General features: G+C 36.2%; 1 long non-coding RNA gene across 1 annotated transcript; it reads right to left on the bottom strand.

The window, feature by feature from the left end:
* Window positions 1–1373: 1373 nt before the first annotated feature.
* On the bottom strand, window positions 1374–19537 carry LOC103092268 (uncharacterized). The gene is made up of 2 exons (XR_008913365.1): window positions 18959–19537; window positions 1374–1651 (listed from the first exon to the last, which is right to left on the bottom strand). It is a non-coding gene; the product is annotated as an uncharacterized LOC103092268 (long non-coding RNA).
* Between the last annotated feature and the right edge of the window lie 575 nt (window positions 19538–20112).

Genomic DNA, 20112 nt, shown 5'->3' with positions numbered 1-20112 from the left:
GAAAGAAAGAAAGAAAGAAAGAAAGAAAGAAAGAAAGAAAGAAAGAAAGAAAGAAAGAAAGAAAGAAAGAAAGAAAGAAAGAAAGAAAGAAAGAAAGAAAGAAAGAAAGAAATGAAGGAAGGAAGGAAGGAAGGAAAGGAAAGGAAAGGAAAGGAAAGGAAAGGAAAGGAAAGGAAAGGAAAGGAAAGGAAAGGAAAGGAAAGGAAAGGAAAGGAAAGGAAAGGAAAGGAAAGGAAAGGAAAGGAAAGGAAAGGAAAGGAAAGGAAAGGAAAGGAAAGGAAAGGAAAGGAAAGGAAAGGAAAAGAAATTCCTATTGTTTAGTAATTAAAGCCTTTTAAAATCTGGTTCTAATCTGTGTTTCCGACAAGTTGAATTCACACTACACCTCCTCACTCATGCATGATATTCCATCCCCCACCTCTGTGCTTTTGCCCAGGCTGTCCCCCCTTCTAGAGACTTTATTCCCATTCTTTCCCCCAAATAACTACCTACTGTCAATCTTCAACATTCAGAGGTTTAACTTTGGAGAGTTCAAGTATCCACGACCTCATTTTCACTTTCATTGGCAACCCCACACATTTGCAGCTATGTGGAGTAGAGATAAAAATGAGAGGTAGGATGCCACAAGTTTATGGAGTGGCTGGTATCCTGGTAGGAGCTCCATTGGTCTCAACCACTCTGTTGTTTTAAAGACCCTTCCTGTGCATTTGCTGTATATTTTCATTGTTTGCCTTTAAAACTCAAGTTTTGTGTTGTAATCATGCCCCCAAAGAACGTGTAAGTCCTTTAGGCTCTAAGCTGAAGCACGCAAAGTCAGTGATGAGGCTTAGTGAGAACAAAAAGAAGGAAACTTCATAAAAGTGTTTGTTATGGTTACAAATCTGACCTCACATATTTCCTACCTGTGTGATCCTGGGCAAGTCACTTAATCCCCATTGCCTAGTCCTTACTATTCTTTTGCCTTGGAACCAATACACAGCATTGATTCTAAGTAGGAAGGGAACAAGGTTTTTTCTAAATAAATAAAAATTTTAAGTAGATTAAAGTATTTGAGAATCCACTCCAGAAAGTGCTAGAGCAACCTTTTAAGTATACAAGAGAACTTTAAAAATGGAAAAACATCTAAGTTTAGGGGCAAATGAAATGGTGGAGGAACAAAAAAGTGTGGTTGCTATTGAAGGTCCAACAAAGGTAGAGGCATGTAATAAAGGGCCAAGAAAATGCAAATCCTTTTGTAGTTAGCCAAGGCTGGGTTTATCGTTTTAAGCTATGGTTTTAAAAATATGAAATTTCCTGGTGAAACTGGTTATGTTGATGCTACAGTTGCTGATGGTTTCAGAACGTGTTGAAAACAATGTTTGAGAAAAAAAATATTACCTACCAGAACAACTGTTTAATGCCATTGAGACTTGTCTTTTTTTGAAACAGTACTTAACAAAAGGCATCGCCAAAGCCCTGTGTTCAAGGATTTTAAGGATTATTGGATTCTACTGTGCAACTTCACGTACAATTCACCTAGCCCCAAATCCCAGGGTTTTGCAAGGAAAAATAAGACCAGAATGCCAGTATATTGCACTGGAATAGAAACGAGTAGATGACTGCAGAGCTTCTGGTATTGTTCAACAATCGTGTCATTCCAAAGGTAGAATATCTGTAGGAAAAGAACCTTGAATTCAATACACTTGACAGTGTACCAGTTTATATTCTTAAGCAGCTAGAAAATGTTCATGAAAATATAGACGTTTTTATGTCATCCACCACCACAACTTTGATCCAATGTATAGATCAAGGAATCAAAAAAACCTTTCAAGTGCCATTATATAATAGGGAAATCTACCACCATACCTACAATTACTTAGTACTGGACCCAGAAACCACCATGAAGGATTTCTGGAAATCTGCTACTGTGCTTTAAGTCATTAACCAAATTGAAGTATCCTAGGGAAATATTTCACAAACTACCTTAAACAACTGCTGAGAAAAGGGTGGCCTGCTTGGATGCATGATTTTTTTTTTTTACAACCCTTACCTTCCATCTTAGAATCAATACTGTGAATTTGTGCCAGGAGCCATCAAAGACCACACTGTTTGATATGGTCACACGTGGAAACTGGGGACTACAAAGCCTCCCCCAGGAAGGATGGAAACCCCCACTGGAACCTCCCTGAATGACTTTCCTTATTAACATCCGCTTATTATTGGAATTTCTATGATTATTATTCTTACTTAGCCCCAGGAAAAATAGATGAGAGCAAAGTGTGTCCCATTTTAATCCCCACAGAATATCACAAAAAGATTATAATTATAGAATTAAACCTAAGGATTATTATGTACCCAGTTGGATAGGACCCTCTTTTCTAGCCATAAAACTTATGGCAAATTTGTGTTCAGAATTCCTCAACCTAAATCTGGATCATGTTGATTCTACCCTCTGACCCCGCATTTGGCAACAATGTTTTGGCGACAATCTCCTTAGGCTTCACGTCTGTTGTTAGGATCTATGGAAACATGTATGTTGAGAATGAAACTGTGTGCCAAGTAGATGTGTGATCATGAGGGTATAAAATAAAGCCAAGCCTTAGCCAAGGTGGAGCAGGTTTTCCTGTGAAACCTATGCTGCTGGTTGAATACGAAAGCTGTGTCCCATTCATCATTCCATCGACATTGTCCCACCTCCAAGACCCCATCCCCTGTGGGAGTCTGGCCCACCCCACAGCATATTGGTTATAAGGCAGAAGAGTGATAAGGGCTAGGCAATGGGGGTCAAGTGACTTGCCCAGGGTCACACAGCTGGGGAATCTCTGAGGTCAGATTTGAACCTAGGTCCTCCTGTCTCTAGGCCTGGTTCTCAATCCACTGAGCCACCCAGCTTCCCCTTTGGATGCATGATTTTTAAGGCTTTAAAGATTTTTGATGATGCAGTAAGGCAGAATACTGAAATGATCATGCATCTAGTACACAATATCAGAGGTAATGGTTTAAGGCTTTGGGATAGGAAGATGTCTATGACATCCTGCAGAAGTATCCCTAAGAGCTGACAAATGAGGAGTTAGATATGATAGCTCAGGAAGGTCTTCAGGACAGAAAAGATAATGACAATGAACAAGTCTCATGATTGTGCCATTCAGTTTCCAAGCTTCAAGAGTGGTATGATATAAGTGACTAGCTGTCAAGAGACATCAAGGCTGCCAAACCTATCATTGATTTCAGCCTTAAGGTTAAAAGTCAAATCACCTCTGCTATGCTCTTCCCAAAGTCCAAAAATCAGGTCCCTTAAGGATCTCAAATGTCATAGACACCAATGATGGACTATTTTCAGTTGGTGCATCCTTCATGATCTCCAACCTGATTCACCAACCTTGAAGGACAGAATGTCAGAGATAATTTCAAGACTTTGCCAGTCTCAGCATCTTTTGACAGCAGCAACTAAAGTCTCAGTAAATCTTTCCCTTGTTTTTCAGAGGCCAGTTGATGTAGAGAACTTTATGGAAGTATTATTTATATGTGTGTGTGTGTGTGTGTATAATAACATAATATATAGAGAAGTATAACATATAATATAATATAATACCCTCATACCACCATATGACACAGTGAAAGTAAAGATTCAGGTTTAAAAAATGATTTAGTTAAAAAATAAAAATAAAAAGATTTAGCTTTAAGAATTTTATTTGCTATACAGTATTTATAGTGCTGTTGACTTCATGTGTTGTGAAAAGGTAATATTGTCTGAAATAAACTTTTATTGAAATGTCAACACAAAAGAACACAGAAATTCTGGGGAATTACTAGCAAGAAAAGATGTTTTACATGTTACCAATTTTATTTTGTGTACTGCATTTCATAGGTTAATTCATGTGTTGGGGGAAGGTGTCTATTAACAGAATTGATGTTTTGTTATATAGAATCATATAGAGAAAATGTATTTTCAGCAATCTAGCAAAAGATTATAGTTTTTCATAGTCATGAGAAACTAACCTCATATTTCCCATATGTTCAATGTGTCAGCATTCACATTTTTTACTTCCTGGTCAGACACTAACCCTCTTTCTAGCCCTACTGAAAAGAAACTCCATTCTGCCAGTCCCTATTCAAACTAAGTCTTTCCCAGCAGTGGTAGTTGGCTTAGCTCCAGGTTCCCCACCCCCTAAAAGCAGACACTCCAAAGGTTCCTGCTTTAATTATTCTTGCTAAGTAGGTACTAAGCTTAACATTTGTTTTTTCTCTACCTCTGAAGGAATGAAATTGATGTCAAAATATAAATGTAACATTTTAAAATTGCACAATCTTTCTAAATCATTATTTAAAATCCTTATGAGTTCTAAATTTCAGTGCCCTGATGCAAAGCTCCAGTCACCCAGCCTTTGTTATATAGCTCTTCTGAACCTTTCTTTTCTGCAAAAGAAGGTTTGGCTTTTTGCAGCCTGAATGATTCAAATAATTGCTTTAGCTTTCCCCTCTAATTTGCCTCTGAAGACACAACCTATGACCCAGGTCTTTGAAGCATGAATTTTACTGCAAATTAACAGTGGACTTGAAGACCTAAAAAATGGTTAACAGCTTTCCCTCTGACCCAGTTTTTGCCATTGTGTCAAACACCCCAGATGTGGTGAGTGGTAACCACTGGCCTTGACCCTTGGAAAAGTCCTCCTCGATGATAGTGGCTGGAAGTCTAGGTCTTAAACTTACCTCATTCATCTCCATCACCCAGAGGACCAAGGATAGATACACCGGAAACACCCAGTAGATAATTATTTTTTAATTGATTAAAGTCAATTTCAAGTTCCTTCCCTCCTCTCCCTCTAGGATATATAGTGACTGAAGTGAGAGCCCCTGAGGATAGCAGAAAGGGAGGACTGACTAAATCCAGAAGCCTTATCATCACTGCCACTTGTGACCTTTGCAAAACATTTGTCTCCATCTCTGTACCTAGACCCTGGGGAAGGTTTAAGTGCAGGTGCAGAAGTGAGGGAGGGAATTTGAAGTTGGCTTTTCCTCCTCCACCCCCACTCTCCTGCAGCCCCTAAAATAGATGATTTTTGCAAGTTTGCTTTTCAGTTCTGGGTTTTGCTTTTGCTGGAATCATTACCAAATGCTCAGAGGAGAGCTTGCCAAATATAACAGTTAAGCCCAAGCCCCCTAATAAAGAGAACGTGTGGAGAAAACATTGTTGGGCCAGCTGGAAGGATTGGCTTGTCTGTGACTGAAAAGGCAACCAAGCCAAGGGATTGAGGAGGAAGTCGCTTTGTCCTTAGAATAGTCCTCCATGGGACGAAGAACCATCTCAGAAGGTCAAAGGCTACCAGTAGTGGCCAACTGTCTTCAATAGCCTTTAGACTAGAACCATGTCATAGTCCCTGAGATACTTTATAAATTATTTCTGGCTCGCCTCAGTGCATTTGTGCGGGAGCTTGTCTAGCAGTGTTGGGGAAGATGTGGCACCCATGCAGAGTTGGTCCTCAGGGAGCCACCCTTCTGTCCAGCCAGCAACCCAAAGCAAGCACTTTCTCCCACAATTCTCTCTAGTAGTGGCAGCTCACAAACAGCTTGTATCTACTCTCTGGATCCTCGAACTCAGAAAAAGTTCCCCAATGAGGTATCAGTATGAAATCTGCAGGCAAAAAATGGAGTCTTGAGCTGAATATAGTGAATAAATGTAGAAAGGAAGTAGAATATTGGGCTGAGAGCAGAAAGGAAGAAGGGTGTTTGAGTGGGAACCCTCAGAACCAATATATGAGTCCAAAGCGAATGGCGCTCCAGCTGTGGGTGGATGAGGAGAATAGATCCTGGGTGAGGCTCAGACCTAAGCCAAGCATCCACTGACTGTGTAGGTGGCAATAGAGGCTGTAAAAAGGCAGTAATGATGATGATAAGAAGAATAAGCTTCCTTTGCAGCCCAAATTGGGTGGCACCTGCAACTATATTGAGACCCCCAAGAGTTCGTGTTCTCCCTAGCTCAAACGGCTATGCATTTTCTGCCCAAATATTTCGCCCATCCTTCTCTGGGTGCCCTACCCCAATAGGGTGTCAGTCCCTGGAGAGCAGAACTCTTCTCTGTTTTTTTCTTTATAACCTCAGCACCTATCCCTTCTAGGCTCAGTGCTCAATAAATACCTTGCATGAATAGTGTTGGCGATAGTACCTAGCAGCTAATTAATGTGGATTGGGGCTTTGGCCAACCACTACTAGCCACTTTATCATCAACAAATAATCCTGGCATCTGGGGGAATTATAGATAGTCACATTTCTTAACCTCTGCCCTCATTCCAATTGTCTTTTAGATCCCTTGGGAGAGAACAACACTCACTAATCTAAAAGACAGTGAGAATGAGAAGAGTTAAAGGCAGAATTCCAAGAATGTGGGAATTCAGAGAAGGGAGAAAGATCCATGTGGGCCAGGGAAAAAGGAGGCTTCCCAAAGGAAGAAGGACCTGAGCTGGCCTTGAAGTCCTCACCTCTCCATTCTTGCCCATTGATTTTTCCCTGATACTCAGAAGCCACTGAAGGGGAAATCAGATGTGAGGCTGAGGTTTGCTAGAGAAGTTCCAGCCCTCTAACACCGGTTGATGACGGGTTCCCTGGGGGTGGTTTGCCAACACACCAGATGTGAGTTACCTGGGCCCTTTTCCCAGGGAGGGAATAAAAGTGCACTTGAGCCCTCAGGGAGAGGGACTCCATCCAGTCCCAAGGAAAGAAAGTGTTTCCCACCTTCTCATTAGCAGCATTGCTCAGGGGGACCCATCCAGCCATCTTGGCTTTCTGTGGTCCTTTTTCATCCCTGAAAAGGTGAACTGGTGCCTCCACCAGACTTTCCTGGGTGGCAGGGAATGCTGTTCTGTGGGCCCCAGGAATGAATGAGGTCATGGGAAGGATTATATGCATTTGGTCAAAGCAGTCCACATGACTTAGCAGACTGTTTCCCAAGCCCAGCCTGTGCAGGTGCAGGTTCAACAGCCCTCAAGGTTGTGATTAATGGGGTAAAAGTGACTTTTCCAACATGCTCCTTTACACTAACTCTGCTCTCTCTCCCTGAAACCTTCATTTGGAAGGCATTAGTCACCTGGACACTGTGGAGTGCCTTCAAAAGGGCCCAGCAGCCATTTGGAAAGTATTAGGTGCGATCCATTTCAAAAAATAACTGCCAATCATCCCATTTACTGCTTCTTTTATACAGGACTGGTTTGGATTTGGTGGGGTTTGACGGAGCAGAACAATAGATACTGCTTTCTTCAGACTGCGACGTTAAGTTTAGTCATCTTTCTTTAAGTTTTCCAGAATTACCTAAATTAATTACCTAAAAATTTACCTAAAAAAGCTCTCCTTCTTCTACTTCTCCTTCTTCTTCTTCTCCTTCTCCTTCTTCTCCTTCTCCTTCTCCTTCTCTAGGAATATCTGAGGCTACAGCCAAAGAATAGCAAGTGGGCAAGAGATTGACAATGATCTGAAGCTGCTAATAGACAAGCAAAACTGAGTTTTAAAATGTTTTGTCTAATATTAGACCTTTAAGACTTCAGCGATGGTTATATATGCCTGATTCAAATCCAGTGGACACGTATTAAGCATCAGTTATGTGCCAGGTATTGAGCTGGGCATTAGGGAAATGAAGACAAAGGAAGATCAAGTCCCCGTGTTCACAGAGATTACATTCTATACTGGGGCCAACAACATCTAAACTAACAGTCATATAGATGATGATTTGAGAAGGGAAAGAATTTTCTCCTAGCCTATTCCCAGAGGCACTCCATGACTGAATCTCTGGAAGCAAGAAGGTAGGAAGGCACAGGGGTTCTATTCACATGTATATATTCCATATTTTTTATGGGAACGGGGTCAAACCTATGATTTTTAAGGTATTGAGAATTCCCAGTGAAGAAATTTCCTCTACTAAATAATTGATTTGCAACATCAATTCTTAGAGAGTTGCCAACGGCACTAAAAAGTTAAGTAAGTGACTTCTCCAAGGTAACGCAGCTTGTATTTATCAGAGGCAGGAAGTGAATTGGGATATTCCTGACTGCCCTTTAGAGCAACACCATTCTATCTCTGTCTCTCTCTGTCTCGGTCTCTCTTATAAAAAAACAGAATTAATATAACATGTATATCCAAGTATCTGTGATCATATGCCCAGTGGGATACAATGATAAACTGCTTTATATAACCAAACAACACACAAATCTTTAATTTTCAATGATGATCCTGAGGTCAGAGTTCTTTATTTTTCTAAAAAAAAATGACAAGGGAATGAATGAAAAATACGAAAGAAGATGATTTAGCTGTGCTGGATCTCAAACTGTATTATCAAAACAATTTGCTAGTGTTTGTGAAATAGAGATATGTATCAATGGAATAGATTAAACACACAGTAATAAATGACCATAATAACCTAGTGTTTGACAAACCCAAAGATCCAAACTTTTGGAAGAAGAACTCACTATTCCATAAAGACTGCTGGGAAAACTGGAAAACAATATGGCAGAAAATAGGCAAAGACCAACATCTCACACCATATTCCAAGGCAGAGTCAAAATGGATTCATGGTTTAAAAAAAAAAGGATATCATAAGCAAATTAGAAGAACATTCAATAGTTGACTTGTCAGATCTATGAATAAAGGAAGAATTTATGTCCAAACAAGACATAAAGAACATTATGAGATGTAAAATAGATAATTTTGACTATATTCAGTTAATAGGTTTTTGTGCAAGCAAAACCAACGCAACCAAGATTAGAAGAAAAACAATAAACTAGGGGAAATTTTTTATAGCAAGGATCTCTGACAAAGGCTTCATTTCTCTATACATAGAGAACTGGATTTAATTTTTAATTAATTAATTAATTAATTTTTTTATATTTTTCCATGCTTATATGATTTATTTTCTTTGCCTCCCCCCTTCCCTCCCTCCTTCTAGAACCAACAAGCAATTCCACTGGGTTGTACAAATGTTATCATTTGATACTTATTTCCAGAGAAAAAGAGAGAACTGGGTCAAATTTTTAAAGAAACCAAAGCATTCTTCAAATGACAAGTGGACAAATGATATGAATGTACAATTCTCAGATAAAGAAATTAAAACTATCTTTAGTCATATGAAAACATACTTCAACTATTAATTAGAGAAATTCACATTAAAACAACTCTGAGGTACCATTTCATATCTATTAGACTGGCTAAATGACAAAAAACAAAAATGATAAATGTTGGAGGGGACATGGAAAAATTGGAACACCAATACATTGTTGGTGGAGCTATGAACTGATATAACCATTCTGGAGAGTGATCTGGAACCATGCCCCAAAGGATCATAAAACTGTGCATATACCCTTTGACCCAGAAATACTATTACTAAGTCTGTATACCAAGGAGATCAAAGATAGGGGGAAAGAACATACTTTTACAAAAATATTTATAGCAACTCTTTTTAAGGTGGCAAAGAACTAGAAACTGAAGAAATGTTCATTAATTGAAGAATGACTCATGTGAGATTTAAAATGGTTGAGGTCTTAAACTGTAGTGATTAAAATAGTGGAAGATATAAATTGTGATAGATATAAGAGAGGGTGAGTAAATTTGACCACAGAAATATGTTTCATTACAGTATCTTGGTTTTTAAATCAAATATAAGGTGGTCGCCAGGGAAATATTCCCAATTATTCAAATACCCAAGTCAACTGGGTTTTATAGAGAATTTTAATTAATAATATAATGAGGAATTAGAGAAAGAGAGAAAGAGTAAGAAAGGAATAAGTATGAAGGGCCTCAAGCCAATATGGCCTAGACCTGAGTCTTAAGAGAGAGAATCAGTCAGTCAGTTTTTTAACACTCACCACATGGTCTGACTAAACAAGGATTTTAGTGACAACAGGCCAGCTCCATCTCAGCTGACTTCACCAGAGAGAGCTCCAGTGAGACCTCCTTAGAGATTGTCCTCCAAGAGCTTCCCTTCTCTAGAGCCTCTCTCAAGAGATTCTTCCCAAGCGGTCCTCATCAGAGATCCTCCAAAAGGAATTCTCCAAAAGGATATATCTATCAAGAGATTCTGCTTTTTCTTATATAGGGGTTTTTCTCCTATGTCACCTCCCCTAAGTCCCTACATCTACCAATCACTGTAGATTCTTTCCAAAGGATTGCCCATCTAAATTCCTGCTAGGTCGACCAATCTCCTCAGTAAGTCTGAATCAGAAAAAATGCTGCTGTGTCAACTAATCTCCTCAGTAAGTCTGAACGAGAGAAAACACAGCTGAGTCTAATCTCATCAAAAGAAAACTTGCCCAACCCTTTTAGGTACCTAGCATCCCATTGTATCAATTCTAAAAACAGGCCTGGCTCAAAGAACTCCTTGCCCCATAAGCATGGATCCAAGTACTTTCTTTGTTTAGCAAGGAGTTTTTTTCCCCTAAAGCAGTCTTAAGTACGGTTGGAGTAGAGGTCCTTCCATTTCTGATCCTGGCGAGTTCTCACATCAAAATGGGGAATGTTTCTCAGTAGGGAATTTGTTCCAATTAAGATTTCCCTGATGGGGAAATTTTTAACATTCACAAGTCTGAGAGATTTCAAGATTTACACTCAACAAGTTGTAGTATATGACTGTAATGGAATACTATTACATCATAAGAAATGACAAAAAAGTTGATCACAAAAAAAAATCTGGAATGACTTCTATGAAGTAAAGCAAAGTGAAGTGAGCAGAACAAGGAGAATGTTGTATACAGTAACAGCAATAAAGTATGATGATCAACTGTGAATGACTTAATTATTATCAATAAGGTGAGGATTTAGGATAATTCCAAGGGACTCATGATAAAAAAAAAAGGTTATATAACATTGACACATACTATTCATCACTTTATTTCCTGGATAATTTTCCTCTAGTGTAAGGGATATATGTCTCCTTTCACAATATGATAAACATAGAGATGTGTATTATATGATGATATATGCAAGCTATATCATATTACCTGCCATCTTGGGGAAGGAGGAGCTATGGAAGGGAAGAACAGAACATGGATTGCAAAACATCAGAAATCATTCATTAAAAATTGTATTGAAAAAAATTGTATTGACATGTAATCTGGAAAAAGAAATAAAAAGAAATCATGTCAGTGTCCTAGCCAAGGATAATAGCTAAGTAAGGAGCTGACAGGACTCTAGTGCCAGCTCCTCTACATGCTGGCTTCTTCCCAGAGTCTTTCTCTCTAGAGTCTAGAATGGCATGACTTCTCTTGAAGCTGGAATTCAGAAGACCAACATGTCTCTTTCCTCCTGCTTTTTCAACATCTCCATCCTTCACTCATGCATGGAGCACATGTAATAAATCTCCATTGATGAAAATCTTCTCATCAACTGACCTTTTGAAGCAATGACTGAATTACAGCTGTCTGTACAGACAGACTGAAGCAGACTGAAATACAGTTATCAAAAAAAATTTTAAGTTAAGAATTCCTGATCCTGTCCAACCCCCCCCCCCGCACTTTACAGATGAGGAAACTGAGGCTCAAGAAGGTTATGTACCAGGTAGTAAGTGACAAATCTCTATCTGTAGATCCAATATTTTTCCATTGCTCCTCATGGTCTTCCAATAGGTTAGTCAAAAATGGATAATAGAGTTACAAGTATTAAAATCTGCTATTAGTATGGCCATAGGGGAATAAGTACATTATTTGCTGTTACTGGAGAAATGACATAGGGCCATCTTTGTGGAAAGCAATATGATAATAGACAAAAGAGTTACAAAACTGATCATTGCCTTTAATCTAGTGAGTCCAGGATGTAAGTGTTTGAAGCCAGATATGAACTCCGGTCTTCATGATGCAAAGCCCAGTACTCTATCCACTGAGTCATTTAGTTGCCTCCATAAAAATTCCAAGGAAGATCTGTTCAATATTCATGAGGTGTATCTCTGGCATTTAATATCCTGAGAGTACTAGCACAACTCTTGATATTTTTATTCCTCACTAGGGCTACATGGCTGACCTTTCCTGATCATCAATTTCCTGAGTGATATCTGTCATATCACTTCTTAAGTTTAAGTTATCATTGGCAAAATGCTACAGGCTACTTATACCTACCCTTTTCTCCCTCTTACCCTTGGCATCCAAGTACAATTTTAATTTGTCAGACAAAACTGGTGTTGTGCATATGATCTATGCTACTCACCACTTGACTGAAAGGTGATGAACTTAAGATGATTCTCAACCATAGGACATCATCATAAGAATATTGGTATTAAAAAAATATTACAATCACATACCACAATGTGTTCAGTCATTCCCCAATTAATGGACATTCCTTCAGTTTCCAGTTCTTTGCCACCATGAAAAGAGTTGCTATAAATGTTTGTAAAAGTCCCAAGTGTAAATCTCTTTCTCTTGTGCAATTCTGGACCCTGTCTATTGGCCAGTGTTTGGAGCAATGATCTAACTCAGTGGACTGTCCATCCAACCACATCTCATAGTGTAGACAATAAGCATGCTTTGTTCCTTTATTTTTCCTGGATGGATTGTTAAAACTCTACTTGACTTAGACTCAAGAAGATTCAAGTTCAAAAACTGACTTGGACACTTCATAGCCATGTGACCTTGGCCAAGTAACAACTCCTCTGTGTCTCAATTTCTTCGTCTGTAAAATGTAATAATACTGGCACATACCGCACAGAGTTGTTATGAGGATGAGATGAGTTAACATGTATTTAAATGCTAATTATCATTGTTGTTATTTGGGCAACTATGGATGTTATAAGGATGCTCTCTAGTTTTCTTGGATTTCTTACAATCACCTCAAAGCTCTCCATCAACAAAAACACCTGGAAAACACTCATCTTTAGAGAATCCCTCTTCCATCTAGAAGCCTCGATGACAGTGAACCATCTTTGGAGAATATATATCTCCCCTGCTTTATAATGCTACACTCATACTGATGACCAGAAGTTCATGGAATAATGTTGTCCCTGTGAATGTAACTATCAAGAAATAACGTGATTTTACTTATGAGTTTCATTTCACTAAGTCAAATGTTTTTGTTTTTTTTTTACTGATAAATATGAGTGGCATCTTGTTTTCTGCGCACTTCACAGCAAATTATTCAACTGTAATGTGGTGGTCTGCTGTTAAAAAACATTTGTGAAACCTTGCCTGTTTGCGTTAGGCATACCCTCACTATATGGGCACATAATTCTCTTGGGAATTATCTGAATAAGCTGGGTTTCATGCCAAGCTTTCAGCAAACTTGTTTCCCTTTCCCCTACCCTTCACTGGTTTGTGAGGTGAAATGTTTCACAATCTTTCACCATCCTCGTAAATATTTTAGAAAGCAATGTGGAAATACACAGTAAGAGTCACAAAGTTGCTCACGCCTTAGGATTCAGTTATTGCCCTGCCGGGATTTTAGCCGAAAATGTGATTTTTTAAAGGATAAAAAGCTTTATCCATATAAAAATATTTATGAATACTATACTTTTAACAGAAAAAATGGAAACAACCAATATGTTCAACATTGAAGAATGGATAAATAAATTAAAATCTATTCATGTAATAGAATATTATGGCAGTTTTTAAAAGAGAGAAATATAAAACTTACAAGGAAATACAAAGGCATTCCTATGAACTAATATAAAGTGAGATCAGTAGGACCAAAACCATATGCACATCAACCACCAGTACATTTCTTAATAAAGAGAGAGAGAGAGAGAGAGAGAGAGAGAGAGAGAGAGAGAGAGAGAGAGAGAAGAATTAAAGTAGATTTGGGAAAAGATACATCAGAAACGTTATGCTTGTGGTTGTCAAGAAAAGATAAATGCTGAATATGGAACTAGGAGAGTATTAGCCTCAGATATTTATTAGCTATGTGACAATGAATAAGTCCCCAAGCCTCTGAGGATGCCCTAAGACAAGGTTTTCAATCTGGCTGTCTCTGAACTTTTAAAAAATAATTGTTTTAACATTTACCATTTCAATATAATTTATTTCCTGTCTAATCTTCTGGGTATTAAATGTAATAACAATATTCTGAGATAGGGTCCATGGGCTTCAGCAGCCCACCAAAATGACCCCTGAAAAAAAGGGTTAAGAACTCTTAACTAAAATATCTACTAAATCATATTCAGGTTGTCTCCTAGAGATAATTGAGATCTCATTTATTTAGTTTTTAACCTTGTTAAATGCTTCTTTTTAAGATTTCATTCTTGATTGCTATTGTTGATGGTTAATTTTTTTTAGGTTTTATTAGTATGTTTTATTTCTATCATTATAAACTTTTCCAGATTACCCCTACATTAGGAAAGGCCTTTTATAACAAACTAAAATAACTAAAGAAAACTAACACTACAGTAAGATCATCTCAAAGTACATACAGCTCCCCACATTTAAAAAAAGTCTTTTAATTAAATGAAATTCATTTTCTCTTCCTCTGACCTCCACCCATATTGAGAAAAAGAGAAAAGCAAAGCAAATTCCTCATAACAAATATGCATAGAAAAGTAAAACAAATTCCCTTATTGGTTCCATACAAATGTGTGTGCATGCTTGTGTGTATCATGTTCCTAATGATATATTAGATACAAAATACATGTGTATTATTCATCCTAAATCCATCACCTCTCTCTCATGGAAAGAAAGCTTCATCATGGGTCCTCTGGAATCAAGGAATCAAGGTCAACTGTACTGATAATAGTTCTTATAGTTTTCAAAGTTGTTAAGTCTTTACAGTTTTATTGTTACCCTATAAGTTGTTCTTCCAGTTCTGCTCATTTCATTCATCATTTCATAAAAGCCTTTAAGATTAGAAATCAAAACCATCAATAATCATATAAAAATTATCTAAATTTCTCTTGATTAGAAAAATGCAAATTAAGGCAATGCTGAGGTACCACCTTCACCCCTATCAGTTTGGCCAATATGACAGTAAAGAAAACTGATGACTTTTGGAGAGGATGTGGCAAAATTGAGACACTAATACATTGTTGGAGGAGTTGTGAACTGATCCAACCATTGGAGGGCAATTTGGAATTCTGCCCAAAAGACTATAAAAATGTGCATACCCTTTGATCCTAAAAGACTACTACTGGAACTGTATCCCAAAGAGATAATAAAAAAGGAGAAGGGACCTACTTGTGCAAAAATATTTATAGCAGTTCTTTTTTGTAGTGGCAAAGAATTGGAAATGGAGGGGATGCCCATCATTTGGAGAATGACTGAACAAAAAAATAGGGTTGTGATGGAATACTCTTATGCTATAAGAAATGATGAGTAAGATGATTTCAGAAAAGGTTCTACAGGAACTTAGTAAGATAAGCAGAACCAGGACAGCATTATACACAATAACAGCACTATTGTAGAATGATCAACTGTGAAAACTTGGTTATTCTCAGCAATGCCACAATTTGGGATAATCCTGAAGGATTTATGATGCTATACATCTCTAGAGAAAGAATTGGTGGAGTTGAATCAATGCAGATCAAAGCATACTGTCTTTCATATCAGTGCATTTATGGTTTTATTTGGGGGTTTGGGTTATGTATGAGTGTGCTGCTCTTACAATAATGACCAGTATGGAAGGGTGTTTTGCATGATAATAAAAATTTTAAAATTTTTAATCTTCAAAATAATTCATTGTTATTATAAATGCTAGGACATAAATTGTTTTCCTGGTTCTGCTCAATCCATTCTGTATCAGTTCGTATAAGACTTGTCTCTTTGAAATCACCTTTTGCCTCATTTCTTACAATTCGTTAACCATATCAAATTCATATATCACAACTGCTTCAGACATTCCTAAATTGATAGGCATTTCTTTACTTTCTCCTTTTTTTTTTGACACCACAAAAAGAGCTGCTATATTTTGTACACATAAGACCTTTTTGTATTTATTTGATCTCTTTTATGTACAGGAATCACAGAGGTACAGCTGCCTTAAAGGATATGAACTGTTTAGTAACTGTTTATGTTTAATTCCATTTTCCAAAATGGTTTTATCCCATTCAGAGATCAACCAACAGTTCATCAAACTGCCTATTTATTCATAATCCCTCTGATAGTTATCATTTTTTTTATCATGTTGGCTAAACTGATTAGTCTGAGGTAGAATCTCATAATTCATTTAATATTCATTTTAACCCTTTTCTTCCATCTTAGAATCAATACTGTGTATTGGTTCCAAGGCAGAAGAGTGGTAAGGGCTAGGCAATAGGTGTCAAGTGACTTGCCCAAGGTCACACAGCTAGGAAGTGTCTGAGACTAGATTTGAACCCAGGACCTCCCACCTCTGGGCCTGGTTCTTAATCCAGTGAGTTACTTAGCTTCCCCCAATGTGCATTTCTCTAATTAATAATGAAGCACTTTTTATATGTGAATATATTGCCTGCATTTGTTCCCTTGAGAGGTCTTATTCTTAGACCATTTATCAATTTGGTAATGGTTCTCTTTCTTACAAATTTGAATCAATTCTTCATATATATATATATATATATATTTTTTTTTATGAGTCTTTATCAGTAAAATGCTGAAAAATCGTTTTCATGGTTAATTGTTTCACTCTTAACCTTGGGCATTTGGGATTTGTTGGTGCAAAATCTTTAAAATTTTATGTAATGAAAATTATTGCCTTTCGTTTTCTGTGATCCTTTCTATCCCTTGTTTGGCCATGAATGTTTCTTCTACCCATAGATCTGATAGGTAATTTTTTCCATGTTTCTCTTAATTTGTTTATGATGTGACCTTTTATTTCTAGGCCACATATCCATTTGGAGCTTGTATTGGCATAAGGGGTGAGATGGCAATCTAAGTCTAATTTTTTCCATACTGGTGTACAATTTTCTCAGCAGTTTTGATCAGATAGTGAGTCTTTATTCCAGTAGCTAGTCTTTGTGTTTGTTGAATACAAGATACATTTGCTTCTGTGTTTTATAATTAATCTCTTCCAGTGATTAATCTCTCTATTTTTTAACCAGCACCAAATTGTTTTGGCTATTCCTGCTTTGAAGTACAGCTAAAGATCTGGCACTATTAGGCTCCTTCATTCTCTTTTTTTCTTTTTCCCTTGAATTCTTGAGGCTTTCACTGCTATAGGAATGCTATTTTTTTCCCCTCTAATCCTATAAAGTAATCCTTTGGTAGTTCCATTGCTATAGCATTTAATAAGCAAATTAGTTTAGATCATATTGTTATTTTTTATATTGGTTCATTCTACCCATAGGCAATTAATATTTTACCAGTTACTTAATTCTGCCTTGATACCTGTAGTCAATAGTTGATAGGTTAATTCTCTGCTTCTTGTGAATATCTTGGTAGGTAGATGCCCAATTATTTTATGCATTCTATTCAGTTTTTTAATAGAATTCTTCTTTTTATCTTTCTGCTGGGTTTTATTGGTATTTTATAAAAATGTTAATGATTTGTGTGGGTTTATTTTATATCCTGAAAGTTTGTTGAAGTTATTCATTGTTTCAATTAACTTTTACTTGACTCTAAACATGTAGAGTTCTTTAAATACAATAGCGTGTCAACAGCAGAAGGTGATGATTTTGTTTCTTCTTTACTTATAGTGATTTACTTAATCTCTTTTTCTTTTCTTATCTCTATTGGCAGCATTTCTAGTACTCTGTCAAGTAAAAGTAATGAAAATGAACATCCTCATTTCATCCTTGATTGTACTGGAAAGAATTCTTCTTTATTTCTGTTATCAATAATGGAAATTATGGAAATAGAAAGGTGTGTGCACATTTTACAGGTGAGCATCACAACTTTAAAAAATAATTATGTATTAGGACATAAAAATCAAACAAACAAATTTAGAGAAGTGTTATTTATCATTCTAAAGGAAAGGACTATTTATTTCCAAGTTATTTGTGTGTTTTTAACAGAAATGGATGTTGTATTTTGTCAAAAATATTTTATACATATATTGATCTAATCATAAGATATTTATTTTGTTTTAAATATTATTAATGAAATTTCTAGTTTTCCTTATATGAAACCAGTCCTTTATGTCTTTTAAAAATATAACCATTCTTTTCTGGCCCTTTAAAATTACATTCCTAATTGATTGGTCTACTCTTCTCCTTTTTGTTAATAGAGACTAAATTTTCCCCTCAGCCTTACTTCAGCTACATCCCCCAAATTTTAATATTTTTTCATGCTTGTCATTATCTTTAATAAAATTATCTAACATTTTTATAATTTTTTCTTTGACCCAATAATTCTTCAAGATTAAGTTATTTAATCTTCAATTGACTTTTAATGCTATTTTGTATCAGATCTATAATATAATTTTGTAGATAGTAAAGTATGTATATAATATTTCTACTTTTTTCTGTTTCTTTGTGATAGTTTGATGTACTAAGATATAATTAGTTTTTGTAATGATTCTATGTGCGACTAAAAAATGCATACATTCCTTTCTGCTTCCATTCAAAAATCACCAGAAATCTATTGTATCTAATTATTCCAGGATTCGATTCAGATCTTTAATTTCTTCTTGTTTATTTTTTTGGTTAAATTCATCTAGGGTTGATTGAGATAAAATGATGTTCCTTTACTATTACAGTTTTACTATTTCTCCTTGTAATTCATTTATTTTTTTCTTGAAGATGTTAGAAGCCATTCAGTGAACATACCATAAGCATTGAAATCAATTCCTTTTTTATATTACCATTTAGTAAATAGAATTCTTTATCTCCTTTAAGAAAATCTATTTTTGCTATTGCTTCATTGAAATCATGATTGCCACTACTGCTTTTCTGTGAGCTTTTCTGTGAGAGTAGATTTTGCTCCAACCCTTTATTTATTCTGTGAAAATCTTCATGCTTTAAGTGTGTTTCTTATAAATGACCTGGTGTCAGTATTTTGCTTTCTAATCCAATGATTCTCAACTTTTTTGTTCTACAAATCCTTTTCAACAACAACAAAAATATGTTGTGAATGCTCAGGATAATTTGAAATGCTACTCATAATATTCTCTAATTACTTACTTCTTAAGAGACCATTAAGGAATATTTAGCGTGAACTCTTTGGACAACATCGCAAATCCTCCAAGGGGCTTGTAAACCTCTTCAAATCCATTTCACTACTCTCTTCCATTTCAGGGGTGAGTTCATCCCATTCACATTCACAATTCTGATAAGAAATTATTTTTTCCATATTATTCTGCTACTTTTTCTTCTCTATACTCTTTGTTCCCTGTTTATTTCAAGTTCTTAGTCTTTTGTTCCTTTTAACCTTATTTTAACTTTTCCCTCTCCAAGTTTAGAGTTTGTTTTATTTATAAATAACCCATCATTGAATCTACTCTTTCTCTTTTACTTTAAGAAACTTAATGTCATAGAGTCATGGAGGTGACCAATTAAGACAGAAGGCCTATAAATAATTTTGCTATGTTTTGAAGATACGATAAGAAAAAGGAAAAGGGGAAAGGGGGTAGAGAATATGTTAGGGGGAATGAGAAGAAGATGGAAGAATTTGTTAACATATATAATCTGGGTATTCAAGTAGACCTACATAGAAATGTGAAAAGAGTTAGGGGAATAGCCCTCACTTGAACTTCAATTTAATCTAAACTGATCAAAAGAGTGGACAAAACATATATATATATATATATATATATATATATATATATATATATATATATATATATATATACACACACACACACACACACACACACAAAGAGCTTGATGCAGGAAGGAATTCAACTCAACTAGATATAGATTGGAACAAGAGGAAATGCAATACTTGTAAGTAAGTATAAAATGAAAAAAAATTAAAGGAAAAGAATTTTGCCATTGCCATCTGGAACCTTTGGCAAACTGACACCATTCTCTGCTTAAAAGATGATCAAGAGTTTGTTGGCTGAGGCTGACTGGATTCTTTGGGCTTCCTGGTTATGAAGATTGTTTTATATTTGTTAAACTTATATAAAAAATAATAGTAATCAATAGCAATATATTTTCCTTTATCCATTTCCCATTTTTTAGATTCACTAGGAAAGGTTGAAACAAATATAATTGTACTCTATGCCTTCTTTCCCTCTTTATCTTTTCTCTTAATGTGGTATTAATTTTTACTCTTGCTTAGTTTAAGTACCATATCCTGGGTGAATTAAAACTCCTTCAAGTAATGAATTACT

Source organism: Monodelphis domestica, chromosome 7 (genome assembly GCF_027887165.1).
Source record: "Monodelphis domestica isolate mMonDom1 chromosome 7, mMonDom1.pri, whole genome shotgun sequence".
NCBI classification, from domain to species: Eukaryota; Metazoa; Chordata; class Mammalia; order Didelphimorphia; family Didelphidae; genus Monodelphis; species Monodelphis domestica.
The sequence above is the reverse complement of the archived record's forward strand: the minus strand, read 5'-3'. Positions and strand labels throughout refer to the sequence as shown.